The sequence below is a fragment of the Lynx rufus genome, unplaced genomic scaffold (assembly GCF_022079265.1).
Source record: "Lynx rufus isolate CCGP_SWC_20201006 ecotype Redwood Valley unplaced genomic scaffold, mLynRuf1.p SCAF_15, whole genome shotgun sequence".
NCBI lineage: Eukaryota > Metazoa > Chordata > Mammalia > Carnivora > Felidae > Lynx > Lynx rufus.
This window is the reverse complement of record NW_025814829.1, coordinates 42306949-42318836: the sequence shown is the minus strand read 5'-3', so window position 1 is coordinate 42318836 and position 11888 is coordinate 42306949.

Below are 11888 nucleotides of genomic sequence, written 5' to 3'. Positions count from 1 at the left end.
GTTGTTTTTTTGATGTTTATGTAGTAAATCTAATCATAATTCCTTCATTTACTTTCGAATTAACAAAGACTTTATCTTCATTATCTTTGTGGCTTTTCCATAAATCTAAAATTATTCCAGACCAAAAGCTTTATATAAATCATAATATTTTAAATATTTCCTTTGGACATTTAATTTTACATTAACTGAATTTAAAACAACTGTGATAATATAAAAAAAATGCATTCAATCTCCTAAAACAATTTCCTTTGAAAAATCTTACTTTCACATGTAAAAGGATTGGCTATTTAATGCCTTTTTTCTTTGGAATCACATACATTAAAAAGTAATCAATTACTAAAGGGCTCACTCTTAATTTTGTTCATAGCACAGTTAGTATTAATAGATTCACGATGTCATTTTCTAAGATTTTGGTGAGTGTTGATTATATTTATACAATTAACTGTGGAACACCTGTGCTACTTTTTAATATTGATCATAGTCCATATTTATGAGCAACCCAAGCTGGTTACAAGAGCAAAGACACTAGGAAAGGCAATAATCTTTTTCAAGAGATGATTTTTTTTTTTGTAAGGATTTCAAAATATTTTTTATTTAAATTCCAGTTCACATGCAGCGTGATATTAGTTTCAGGTGTACTATATAACGATTCAACACTTCCATACAACACGTGGTGCTCATCACAACAAGTGCACTCCTTGGCCCCCGTCAACCTATTTCAACCATCCTCCCCACCACCTCCCCTCTGGTAACCCTCAGTTTGTTCTCTATAGTGAAGAGTCTGTTTCTTGGTTTCCCACGCTCTCTCTTTTTTCCCCTGGGCTGCAAGAAGCCCAGGACCTCAGCAGGCATTAGGTCCTCCATGGGGGCTAATTGTTGCCCAGTTCAGTGGATGTCTCAGAGCGATTTTGGGGCGGTTGGCTCTCTCCACCCTTGAGGCTAGATTGTTGAGCAAGGACCCTAACTCTACCAGTCTCGAGGGCCCCAGCTCCAAATGGAGTGTGTGTACTTGGTATGCAAGCGCCGGTCAGATCAGGGTAGCCAAGGATTTGTACAGAGCAAGGGTCCTGTGAAGCCAGGTCACAAGAGCAGACCACTGGAAGTACCTGGCATCTGCCTAATTCCAGGCCTTAACCTATTCAAAGGCTGGTATTTTCCCTAAAGGCGGGTCTAGAGAAAGCTGGAATGCTTTATCAGGGCAGGCTGGCTGGGATGGCCGGGGGCTCTCTCATAAGACACACCTGGGAGCCTTGATTACTGGGGAATCCCAGGATCCCATTAGGCAGCCAGACCAAGAAGGGGCTGACAGTTTAAGATAGAGCCTCAAGTATTTTTAGCGGGTGGGTGAGCTCTCTCTATCCTGTAGGCTCTAGGTATTTGGGGACCAGCTTAAGTTCCACAGCCATGAGGGCCCCAACAGCTAAGGGTGGCTAATAGGGTGCTGATACGGGCTTCACAGGTCAGGGTAACAAGGGACCTGGAACAGGGTGAGTTGGGCAAGGCCAGGTCGCAGGAAGGTGCTCTTGGAGGGGCCTGGTGTATGTCAGTTTTCACTTCCCTTCCCACTGAAGGCAGGGTTGGAGGAATCTTGCTTGGGCAAGCTTGGGTCAGATGGCCGGAGTTCCCTCCAGCACAGACACCTGGGAACATTCATTAATGGAGAAGCCTGAGGCCCTGATCAGTAGTTAGACCAAATAGGGACTATCATCAGTTTAAGCTGAAAGCCTCAGAAAGATTTTCAGGTAGTAGGCTCTCTCTACGCTGGAGGCTAGGAGGGGTTTGGGGACCTGTTTGAGCTCCACAAGGCCCTGACAGACAAGGACTGGGACTGGCTGACAGCATTTGGACTGCGCACGCACATGCAGGCTGCAAAGGTCAGTGTCCAGGGACCTGAAATGGGTAGGGCCAGGTCACAGCAGGGGGCTATAGGGGTATCCTGGCATCTGACTAATACCTAGGCTTAACCCACAGAAACAAGCATATTCTCCCTGGAGACAGGGCTGGAGGAATCTGGACTGCCTTGCCTGGGCAGGGCTGGGAGGGATGTCTCCTCTAATAAGAGACACCAGGAGTCTTAATTGCTGGAGATGGCTGACATCCCATCATGCAGCCAGTGGGGACAGACTGTCACCACGTTAAAGCTGCCACCTCAAAACTTTTCGAAGGGTGAGCTCCTTCCACTCTGAGGCCATTGAGGTGGTTGGATTCCAGGCAGAGTTCCACAGACCTAGAGATCTCTCTATAGTGGAAGCCCTCTGATGGGTATGAAGTATGCGCGCACAGGCTTTGCAAGTCAAGATTAGCCGGCTGTCCCTGCACTCGGCAATACCAGTGGGTCACAGGAGGCGGACCTTTGGGTTACAAGGCATCTGCCTAATTTCAAGCCCTAACCTACACAAATGAGCATATTTTCACTGAAGGCAGAACTGGAGTCATCTGAACTGCCTTTCCGGGGCTGGATCAGGAAGGCTGGCCTGCGTATCTTCCAATAAGAGACATCTGGGAAACTTGATGGCTGCTAAAGCCTGAGACAATAGCAGACAGTAAGTTTACATGGGGACTGTCTATGGCCCATTGAGGTGGCTGCTTCAGAATAATTTGGGGGGGGTGGCTCCTTCCACCCTTGAGGCTATGTAGGTGGTTGGGAGTGGGCTATAGATCCACAGACTTGGGGGACCATACTTTTGGACAGCTTTTGAAGTATTACCCATCCATGGGACGAGTTGGTCAGGGTAGCCAGGCACCTGGAACAGGCGTGTCAGGAGAGTCCGGGTCACAAGAGCAGGCTTTTGGGGACACCTGGCATCTGCCTAGTTATAAAGATTAACTTACATAAATGTACATATTCCCCTGGAGGCAGAGGTGAAGGAATCTGGATTGCCTTGCCAGCGAGGGGCCAGGAAGGCTTGCCAGTATATCTTTTAAAAAGAGACACCTGGAACCCCTATTCCTGGAGATCCCTGGGGCCTCATCAGGCAGCCAGTACAAATGGGGACAGCTATGCTCACATTAAAGCTGATGCCACAGAAAGATGTATGAAAGTGCGGACCCTCCCCCGCTGAGGCCATACAGGTGGTTGGGGTCCAGAGCTTTTGGTCCTGTAGCACCAAAGCCAGGCATCAGGGTAAGGATTATACATTTGTGAGCCGTGTAGGTCAAAGTTGACAGGGACCTTAAACAGGGCAATTAGGGGCAAGGTCAGGTCACAGGAGGGAGCTACTGGGAGTGGCTGTTATATGCCTAATTCCAGGGCTTAACCTCCACAAAGGCATGTATTTTCCCTGAAGGCAGAGCTGGAAGAATCTGGACTGCCTTGCCAGGGCAGGGGTAAGTGGGATGGCTGGGGCACCCTCAGTAAGAGACACCTGGGTGCCCGGATGTTTGGAGAAGCCCGGGACACCATTAGGCAGCCGGTCTAAATGGGGACTGAGAGTTGCCAGCTTAGGTTGGAGTATCAGAGATTTTCAGGAGGGGGGTGTGGGCTCAAGGTGGTGGGTGTTTGGCTGGAGCTTCATAGGAATGGAACACCTCCTTCGCCCATGCTGGGTGGCAGGTTGTGGACGGCACATGTGTGGGCCATGTAGATCAGGGTATCCAGTGACCTGGAATAAGACGATGTCACAGAAGGATGCTATTGGGGATACAGTACAAATTCCTAATGTGCATGGCCCACCTACCTATTGTGGAATACTCTCTCCGAAGGCAGTGCTGGAGTGTTTCAATGGCTCTTCCAGATAGAGGGTGCCTGGCAGGACAGGCCATCCCTCCATTTGTAGAAACCTGGAAGTTCTGGTTCCTAGAGAAGCCTGGGACCACTCAGACAGCAAGTCAATATGGGGACTAAGTGTCACCAGTTTAAAACTGCCACCTCAGAACAATTGGGGGTGGGGGGTTGGGCAGCCTTCACACTGGAGGCTATGCAGTTGGAGACCTGTCTGAGCTCCACAGGACTGGAGTACCAGGCAGGCCAAGGACAGCTGATGGGGTGCTCATGCACAGGCTGCATACTTCAGGGTACCCAGCATCCTGGAACTGGGCAAAGTCAGGAGAATCCAGGTTTTAAGAGCAGATTGTTGGAGTCCACGGCATCAGACTCATTCCAAATCCTAACCTACACTAATGAACATACTCACCTGAGGGTAGAGCTGGAGGAGTCTGGGCTGCCTTTCCAGGGTGGGACCAGCAGGTTCGGCCGGGGTATCCGGTGATAGACACCTGGGCGCCTCCGTTGCTGGGGAAGTCTGGACCCAATCAAGCAGCAGGTCCAAATGGGGACTGACCGTCATCAGTTAAAAGTTTTAGCTTCAGAAAGATTTTTGGGGTGAGCTCTCTCTATCCCAGGAGGTAAGCATGCGGTTGGGAAAAGCCTGAGCTCTGCAGACCTGAAGGACCCCCTCAACCAAAGACTGGCTGACTAGGTATGGGCTGTGCATACGTGGGAGGCACAGGGCAAGGGTATCAGGGACCTGGAACAGGTCAGTGTCTACTGCAGCCAGGTCATGGGGGGGCCTATTGGGGTACCAGGCATCTGACTAACTATAAACCCTAACCTATATAAATGCCACATATAAATGCCCATGTTCCCCCTAAGGCAGATCTGGAAGACTCCGTATTGCCTTACTATGGCTGGGTCCAGAAGCTGGCTGAGGTGTATGCTAATAAGAAACATGTGGGAGTCTTGATTGCTGCAGAAGCCTGGGACCTCAGCAGACAGTAAGTAAATATGGGGACTGACTATCCCTTATTTTAGTGGTTCCCTCAGAGTGGGCTCTCTCTACCTTTGATGCAATGCGTTTGGTTGAAGATAGGCTTTAACTCCACAGGCCTGGAGGGTCCCAGCTGGCCAAGGTGGCTGACAGAGTGAGGACGGCTCATATGGGTGTACAGATCTGGGTAGCCAAAGACTTGCAATAGGGCAACGGCAGGCAAGACCAGGTCCCAGGGACAAGTTATTGTTAGTACCTGGCATCTGCTGATTCCAAACCCTAGTCTAAGCAAATGCACATAGTCACACTGTAGGCTGTTTTGTTTGGGGAGGCAAATAATGCTCAGGGACTGCTTTTGTCTTTTTCTTTTTTTTTTAAGATTTAAAAAGTTGTTTTTTTTTTTTTTCTTTTATTTATTTTTGGGACAGAGAGAGACAGAGCATGAACGGGGGAGGGGCAGAGAGAGAGGGAGACACAGAATCGTAAACAGGCTCCAGGCTCCGAGCCATCAGCCCAGAGCCTGACGCGGGGCTCGAACTCACGGACCGCGAGATCGTGACCTGGCTGAAGTCGGACGCTTAACCGACTGCGCCACCCAGGCGCCCCAAGATTTAAAAAGTTTTTAAGTAATCTGTATACCCAACGTGGGCTCGAACCCACAGCCCTGAGATCAAGAGTTGCATGCTGCACCAACTGGGACACTCAGGCACCCCATGATTTTGTCTTTGCCAGCAATGTAGTTGCGTTGGTTCACTGTGCGAATTTTGCAAGCCAACAGCACACAGAACAATTTCTGTTAATCAGTAATTAAAGAAATGACATACCCCAAAACATTGCTAATCACACGATCGCTCCAGGCAAGGGGAGATGAAAGGAATGGTGTAAATTTAGTTGATGTGTATATTTATATGAGTTGATACTTGGGATTATGGCTTAGCCAACTGAGAGCTGATGTCCAGCTGCCAGTGCAAAAGTGCAAGTCTCATGTCGCTAGAGCACGTTGCTAGCAGTGACAGTCCTGGTATTGATGGGCAAGATGATCATCCTCGAGGGGTGACTGCACAGCTCTGGCCGCCGCAGGTAGAAGTGTTGTCTTTACCAGGCAGGAGCTAATTGCCCCACGGTCCTCAGAGAGCTATTTTACATCAGAAAAGCGTAGCCTTGTGCAGACCGAGCACTCTCTTCTCATCCTCAGAAATGCTCTGTATTTGCAGTCTCGTGGCCCCTTGCCACAGTTCCTTCTTCATACATTTTTATTAATAAGCCTCCAGCAAGGCCCTTCATGAGCTGAGCTCTCGAGTTCTTATGGGTGAGGACAGATGAACTAACATCTTGACACCACTTACTTCATTCTTATATCAAAACAACTTTCTAACCAACTTTTTCTTGGTCTTTGTCATAAACAAGTGGATTTGAAATAGTATCAAGCCAATACACAACCTCTACCCGGTGATTTCAAATCACTTCCACACTAATTAATACTAAGGGACTAATGCCCAATACAAATCTAAGCTCACAAAAATATCAGTCCACTCTATGATTCACATATGAATTTAATCACACCATTCATCTTTTGGGGTTATTTTTACTCAATGCACATTCTTTTACACCATAGTTTAATGACCAGTTTAAGCAACCATATTCCTAATATTATCAATAGAAACGTAAAGAACTCTCTACCATGGTACCATATCCAACTGCCAAATGAGTAAAAAACTTTCTTAAACCACTCAACTTCCTTGACAAGCACATTTCCAAGTAGAGATTATTTTTATAAAGCTCCAGGGGGCACAAGCTTGCATAGTACTGTCAATTGCTATAACATCAGAATTCAAGCCTGTCATTATTTTAGGGATGCACGTTTTTGTTCTTTTCAATTCCTGCAAAGTTATTTTGACTTTAGTAGTCTCATCTTCCAAATGTGCCATATTTGTCTTAAGTTTTCTAATGTATGATTTGCATTTATTAGTTTACTTTTAGTAGTCTACTTAGTAATTTAGTGTGAAATATTTCCCTGGTTATTTTAGTAGTTCTCTTCTTTTTTTTTTTTTTTTTTTTTTTTTTGGACAGAGAGAGACAGAGCATGAACGGGCGAGGGGCAGAGAGAGAGGGAGACACAGAATCGGAAACAGGCTCCAGGCTCTGAGCCATCAGCCCAGAGCCCGACGCGGGCTCGAACTCACGGACTGCGAGATCGTGACCTGGCTGAAGTCGGACGCTTAACCGACTGCGCCACCCAGGCGCCCCAGTAGTTCTCTTCTTTTAAAAAAAATTAATGTTTATTTTTGAGAGAGAGAGGGGGAGAGAGAGAGAGAGAGAGAGAGAGTGTGTGTGTGTGTGTGTGTGTGTGTGTGTGTGTGTGTGTGGGACAGGGGCAGAGAGAGAGGGAGACAGAGAATCCAAAGCAGGCTCCAGGCTCCAAGCTATCAGCACATAGTCTGATTCAGGGCTTGAACCCACCAACCCACGTGAGATCATGACCTGGGCCGAAGTCGGACACTTAACCAACTGAGCCACCCAGGCACCCCTAGTTCTCTTATCTTCTATTGACTATAGTTACATCTTTTTCCTTCTGTTTTTACATTCATTACCTGTTCTCATTTTACACATCTCAGCATGTTTCATGTTCCTTATTTCCCCCTTGACTCCAGTAAGTTAGGGTGAGGTTTGCCTTAGAGTGTATTATCCTGGTCCAGTTTCCCATATTATATATAACTGGTAGAGGAAGTGTCAAGGCCATAGCCACAGGTACTTGTACCATAGGTATAGCCAAAGTCTAGTAATAATAAAGGTATTTTTGTTTCATTCCAACAAATATCCCTAGGAATGTGCTTTCCTTCTATCATAAGGGGGCTTTCTATGTTCTCTAGGCTCCAATCTCCCTTTTGATATTGGGGATCTGTAAAAGTGTCATAATCTAATGTCATGTTCCCTCCTTTAAGTGCCAAGAGTCTAATTTCACAGTTGCCCAGAAATCACAGCCATTAGGATTTGCCATTAGTTGCCCAGAAGTCCAGCCATTTCTGGTTGGATTGTGTTATGTCAGACACGTAACAGTGTTTCAGGTGTACAATTGAGTGTTTCAGGTGTACAACAGTTCTATACATTACTTAGTGCTCATCATAAATGCCCTCTTAATCTTCTTTACCTGTTTCACCCATCCTCCCACCCACCTCCCGTCTCCATAGTTAAGGGTCTGTTTTTGGTTTGTCTCCTTTCTTCTCTGTTTTGTTTCTTAAATTCCACATATGAATGAAATCACATGACATTTTTCTCTCTCTGATTTATTTCACTTAGCATTATACTCTCTAGATCCATCCATATTGTTGCAAATGGCAAGAGTTCATTCTTCTTAATGGCTGAGTAATAGTCCATTGAATAATAGTCCATAAAGAAGTCCACACCTTCTTTATCCATTCATCCATTGATGGGCACTTGGGTTGCTTCCATAATTTGGCTAATGTATATGATGCTGCAGTAAACATGGTGCATGTATCTTTTAGAATTAGTGTTTTCATATTCTTTGGGTAAATACCCAGTAATGGAATTACTATGATAATTCTATTTTTAATTTTTTGAGGAACCTCCATGCTGTTTTCCACAGTGGCTTCACCAGTTTGCATTCCCACCAATAGTGCATGAGGGTTCCTTTTTCTCCACATCCTTGTCAACACTCGTTTCTTGTGTTTTTCATTTTAGTCATTCTGACAGGTGTGAGGTGGTATCTCATTGTAGTTTTGATTTGCATTTCCCTGATGATAAGTGATGTTGAGCAACTTTTCATGTGTCTGTTGACCACCTGTACGTCTTCTTCAGAGAACTGTCTTCATATCTTCTACCCATTTTTAATCTCATTGGGTTTTTCTCTTGGTGTTGACTTATATAAGTTCTTTATATATTTTTGATATTAACCTGCTGTTGGATATATAATTTGCAAATACTTTCTCCCATTCAGTTGATGGCTTTCATTTTGTTGATGGTGTCCTTCACAAAAGCTTTTTATTTTGGTGTAGTCCCAATAGTTTATTTTTGATTTTATTATGAACCTAGGTTTCCATATACTTGGGGTATAAATCTGTGGTGTGAGATAGAAGCCTTGCATATACCATGAAGGATAATAAGTGTTATATGCTAAGTTTCCTATGTGTCCTCTATATACCTTACAATGTGTCCATGCTCTTTTAAAGTCTGAACGTAGAGTCCATGATCTATTCATTTTCCAATAGGTCAATATTGATTAAATAGTGTAAATTGGGATTATAGTAAATCATCTATTTTGTCCTATTTATATTCAAAGATATAATTGCCCATTCTGTATAGTCAGTATCTCCTCTTTTATGAAATACTAAATCACAAAGTAAATCAGGAATTAAGTTGGAGTTATTTCAACAGTCTCTACTACATATCCAATGTTTCATTCAACTCAGTAAGATATGATACGATATGCGATGTTACAATACCAACAGCCAGTTAGTAGTTCAGCCCAATCTTTATCCTCTAAGTCAGTGTCTAACGAGGGTATTGTTCAGGATCCTCCTTGACTCTTGTGGAGATTGAAGAGGAGGTTTCTACTTCTTCAGCTTCTCTAAGTATTTGGTTTCTCCACTGATTGAAGATTTCCCAGGGATTAGATGATGCTGATAGGAGAGAGTGGGGTGGAGAGATTGGGGTTAGTGATGCTGGTGATGTTGGTGATACTTATGAGTCCTCAGTTGCAAGAAGGTGACCAGAATGGTGATCCATGCAGGGAGTAGAGGATGTCACAGACAATGCCATTGTATCGGACCAGAAAGCAGCAAACTAACCTGGAACTAACTTTGTGCAAATGCTATTACTGGAGCTGTTGAAGGGGTATCCATAGCTGCAATGAGAGTTGTATCCAATAGTAAGCAATAGGCAAAACATTATGGTCAGATGTAGCATGCTGCACTAACCCACTTAATAATTTTGATGGGATTAAAGATGCATCCTGGATTCATGTCTGCAAAATAAATATAGTGTCCTATACATTTTTAATTCTTTCATATTGTTCTTGCCATTCAAAGAAATCTATAGTTATAACGGCTATTATTGCTAATATTTCTCCAAGCATGATCACCCTGCATCATGCTTGGCTAAACATTTGGCATCTGGTGTTGATACAATAAAAGATGGTGTTTTTCACGTCTGAAATTTTTCTAGAGGCATGATGGTATTTTCTTTAATTTGAGGTAATATGCATTTTCCTTCAGTCACCCAGTGACTATATATATATATATATATATATATATAATATATATTATTATATATATATAAATTTAATAATTATTAATATATATTTAATATATTGAATATAAATATATAAAATATTATATATATATTATATATATAAAATCACTTTTCCTTTTAATTTAAATTCTAGGTTGATAGTGCTAATGCTTGTCTTTGTGGGTGTCTGCAACATCAATTCAATAGGAGGTTTTCCATCCTTTCTATAGTTATGGTTTAGATATCTTACAGCTTCCTGATAGTTTTAGCCCAAGCTTTCATATTTAGATTGTTAGTAAGCAACCTAAGCCTTAGCTTGAGCAAGCCATTTTACATTTCCAGAGGCAGTTGGGTTATAGGGTAAGTAGAAGTTCCATATTCTTCCTTGTTCCTTAGCACATTCTTGTCTCTGCTTTCCTGTGAAGTCTATGCCCTGATCTGATTTTATGATGGTTGCTAACCTAGCTAGCATCTAGGTTTCTAATACTCCAAGAGTGGATCTTTTAAAATCATTTTTTTCCTGCAGGGATAGGGTTCTCCTATTCTTGCCCATGTCCCTACAGTGGGGCATGCATGTAGTTATACTCGGATATAGGCAAGTGTCCTGTATAATCAATTTGTATAATTTGGGAGGGTCTGTCAGCTTTGACTTTATCTGGACCCTTCATAACCTACAAGCTTTTTGCTTTGCAATCCTCACATTTAATTTGAATTTGGAGTTTTTTTGGTGGGTATATACATGTGTCTTTCTCTAACCATGTTCTACAGCTGTGTGTGCAGCATGACCTGGTTGGCGGTCTGCCCATGCAATGATCCTATCAACTGGTAATGTTCAGTTATATGTTGCATTGCCCTTCTTGTATATGTGTGGTTATGCTTTGAGTTGGTTTCTTCCTTAGCAATGAATCATTCTCCTTTTACATTTTTGGAATCTTTGCCTCTTTAGCTGTCCAAGTGAGTTTGTCTGCTTGGTTATTAAATTTGGGTACTTCAGCATTGTCCTTGTGATGTGCAGAGACGTGTGGAAAATATGGAGATGTCAGCCAGTGCTATGTTCTGCCATATGTCCTTACCCCATATGTTCTTATTTCCCATTTTCCTGTCATTTCCCCAACATGTTCCTGACCAAAGAGCTGTGCCATTAGCTACTGCCCATGAGTCTGAGGAAAGATATACCTCATTCTGATTTTCATTATCAGATTATTCAATCACCTATTTTATGACTACTTGTTGAATATATTGTGTTCATTCTCCTGAGCCTGATTGTGTCAGGTTAGACCATCATTAGTCCTGAAGGCCACAGGCTGCCCACATAATTCAGATGGTGTCATGAAGGTGATAAATCATGCATTGTTGAGTTCCATAGACCAGGGTGCTCTCCATTGCCCAATTGCTTGATCTTGGATAGGCTTACCCCTTGAAAATTATGGCACCATTATTGGCTTTGCTGAAATTTCCTCAGTTCACACCAAGGGTTGACCCTTCATCCATAAATTTCCTGCTCAGAAATATACCATCTCCACATTAACAGTTGATGGTCAGGAGTATTTTACCCTCTTTGTCAGGGGTCCGCTTTATCCATTCCAGAATAGGCTGTTGAAATTTAAGTTAACTAGTGTGTTATCTATTAGTGGCTATGTATTTTTTAAAAAATTTGGGGGCACCTGGGTGGCTCAGTCGGTTAAGCATCTGACTTTGGCTCAGGTCATGATCTCATAGTTCGTGAGTTCAAGCTCTGTGTCACGCTCTGTGCTGACAGCTTGGAGCCTGGAGTCTGCTGTGGATTCTGTGTCTCCCTCTCTGTCTGCCCCTCCCCACTTACACTCTATCTCTCTCTCTCTCCGAAGTGAATAAACATTACAAAAATTAAAAATTTTTAACATTTATTCATTTTTGAGATACAGAGAGAGACAGAGTGTGAGTGGGGAGGGGCAG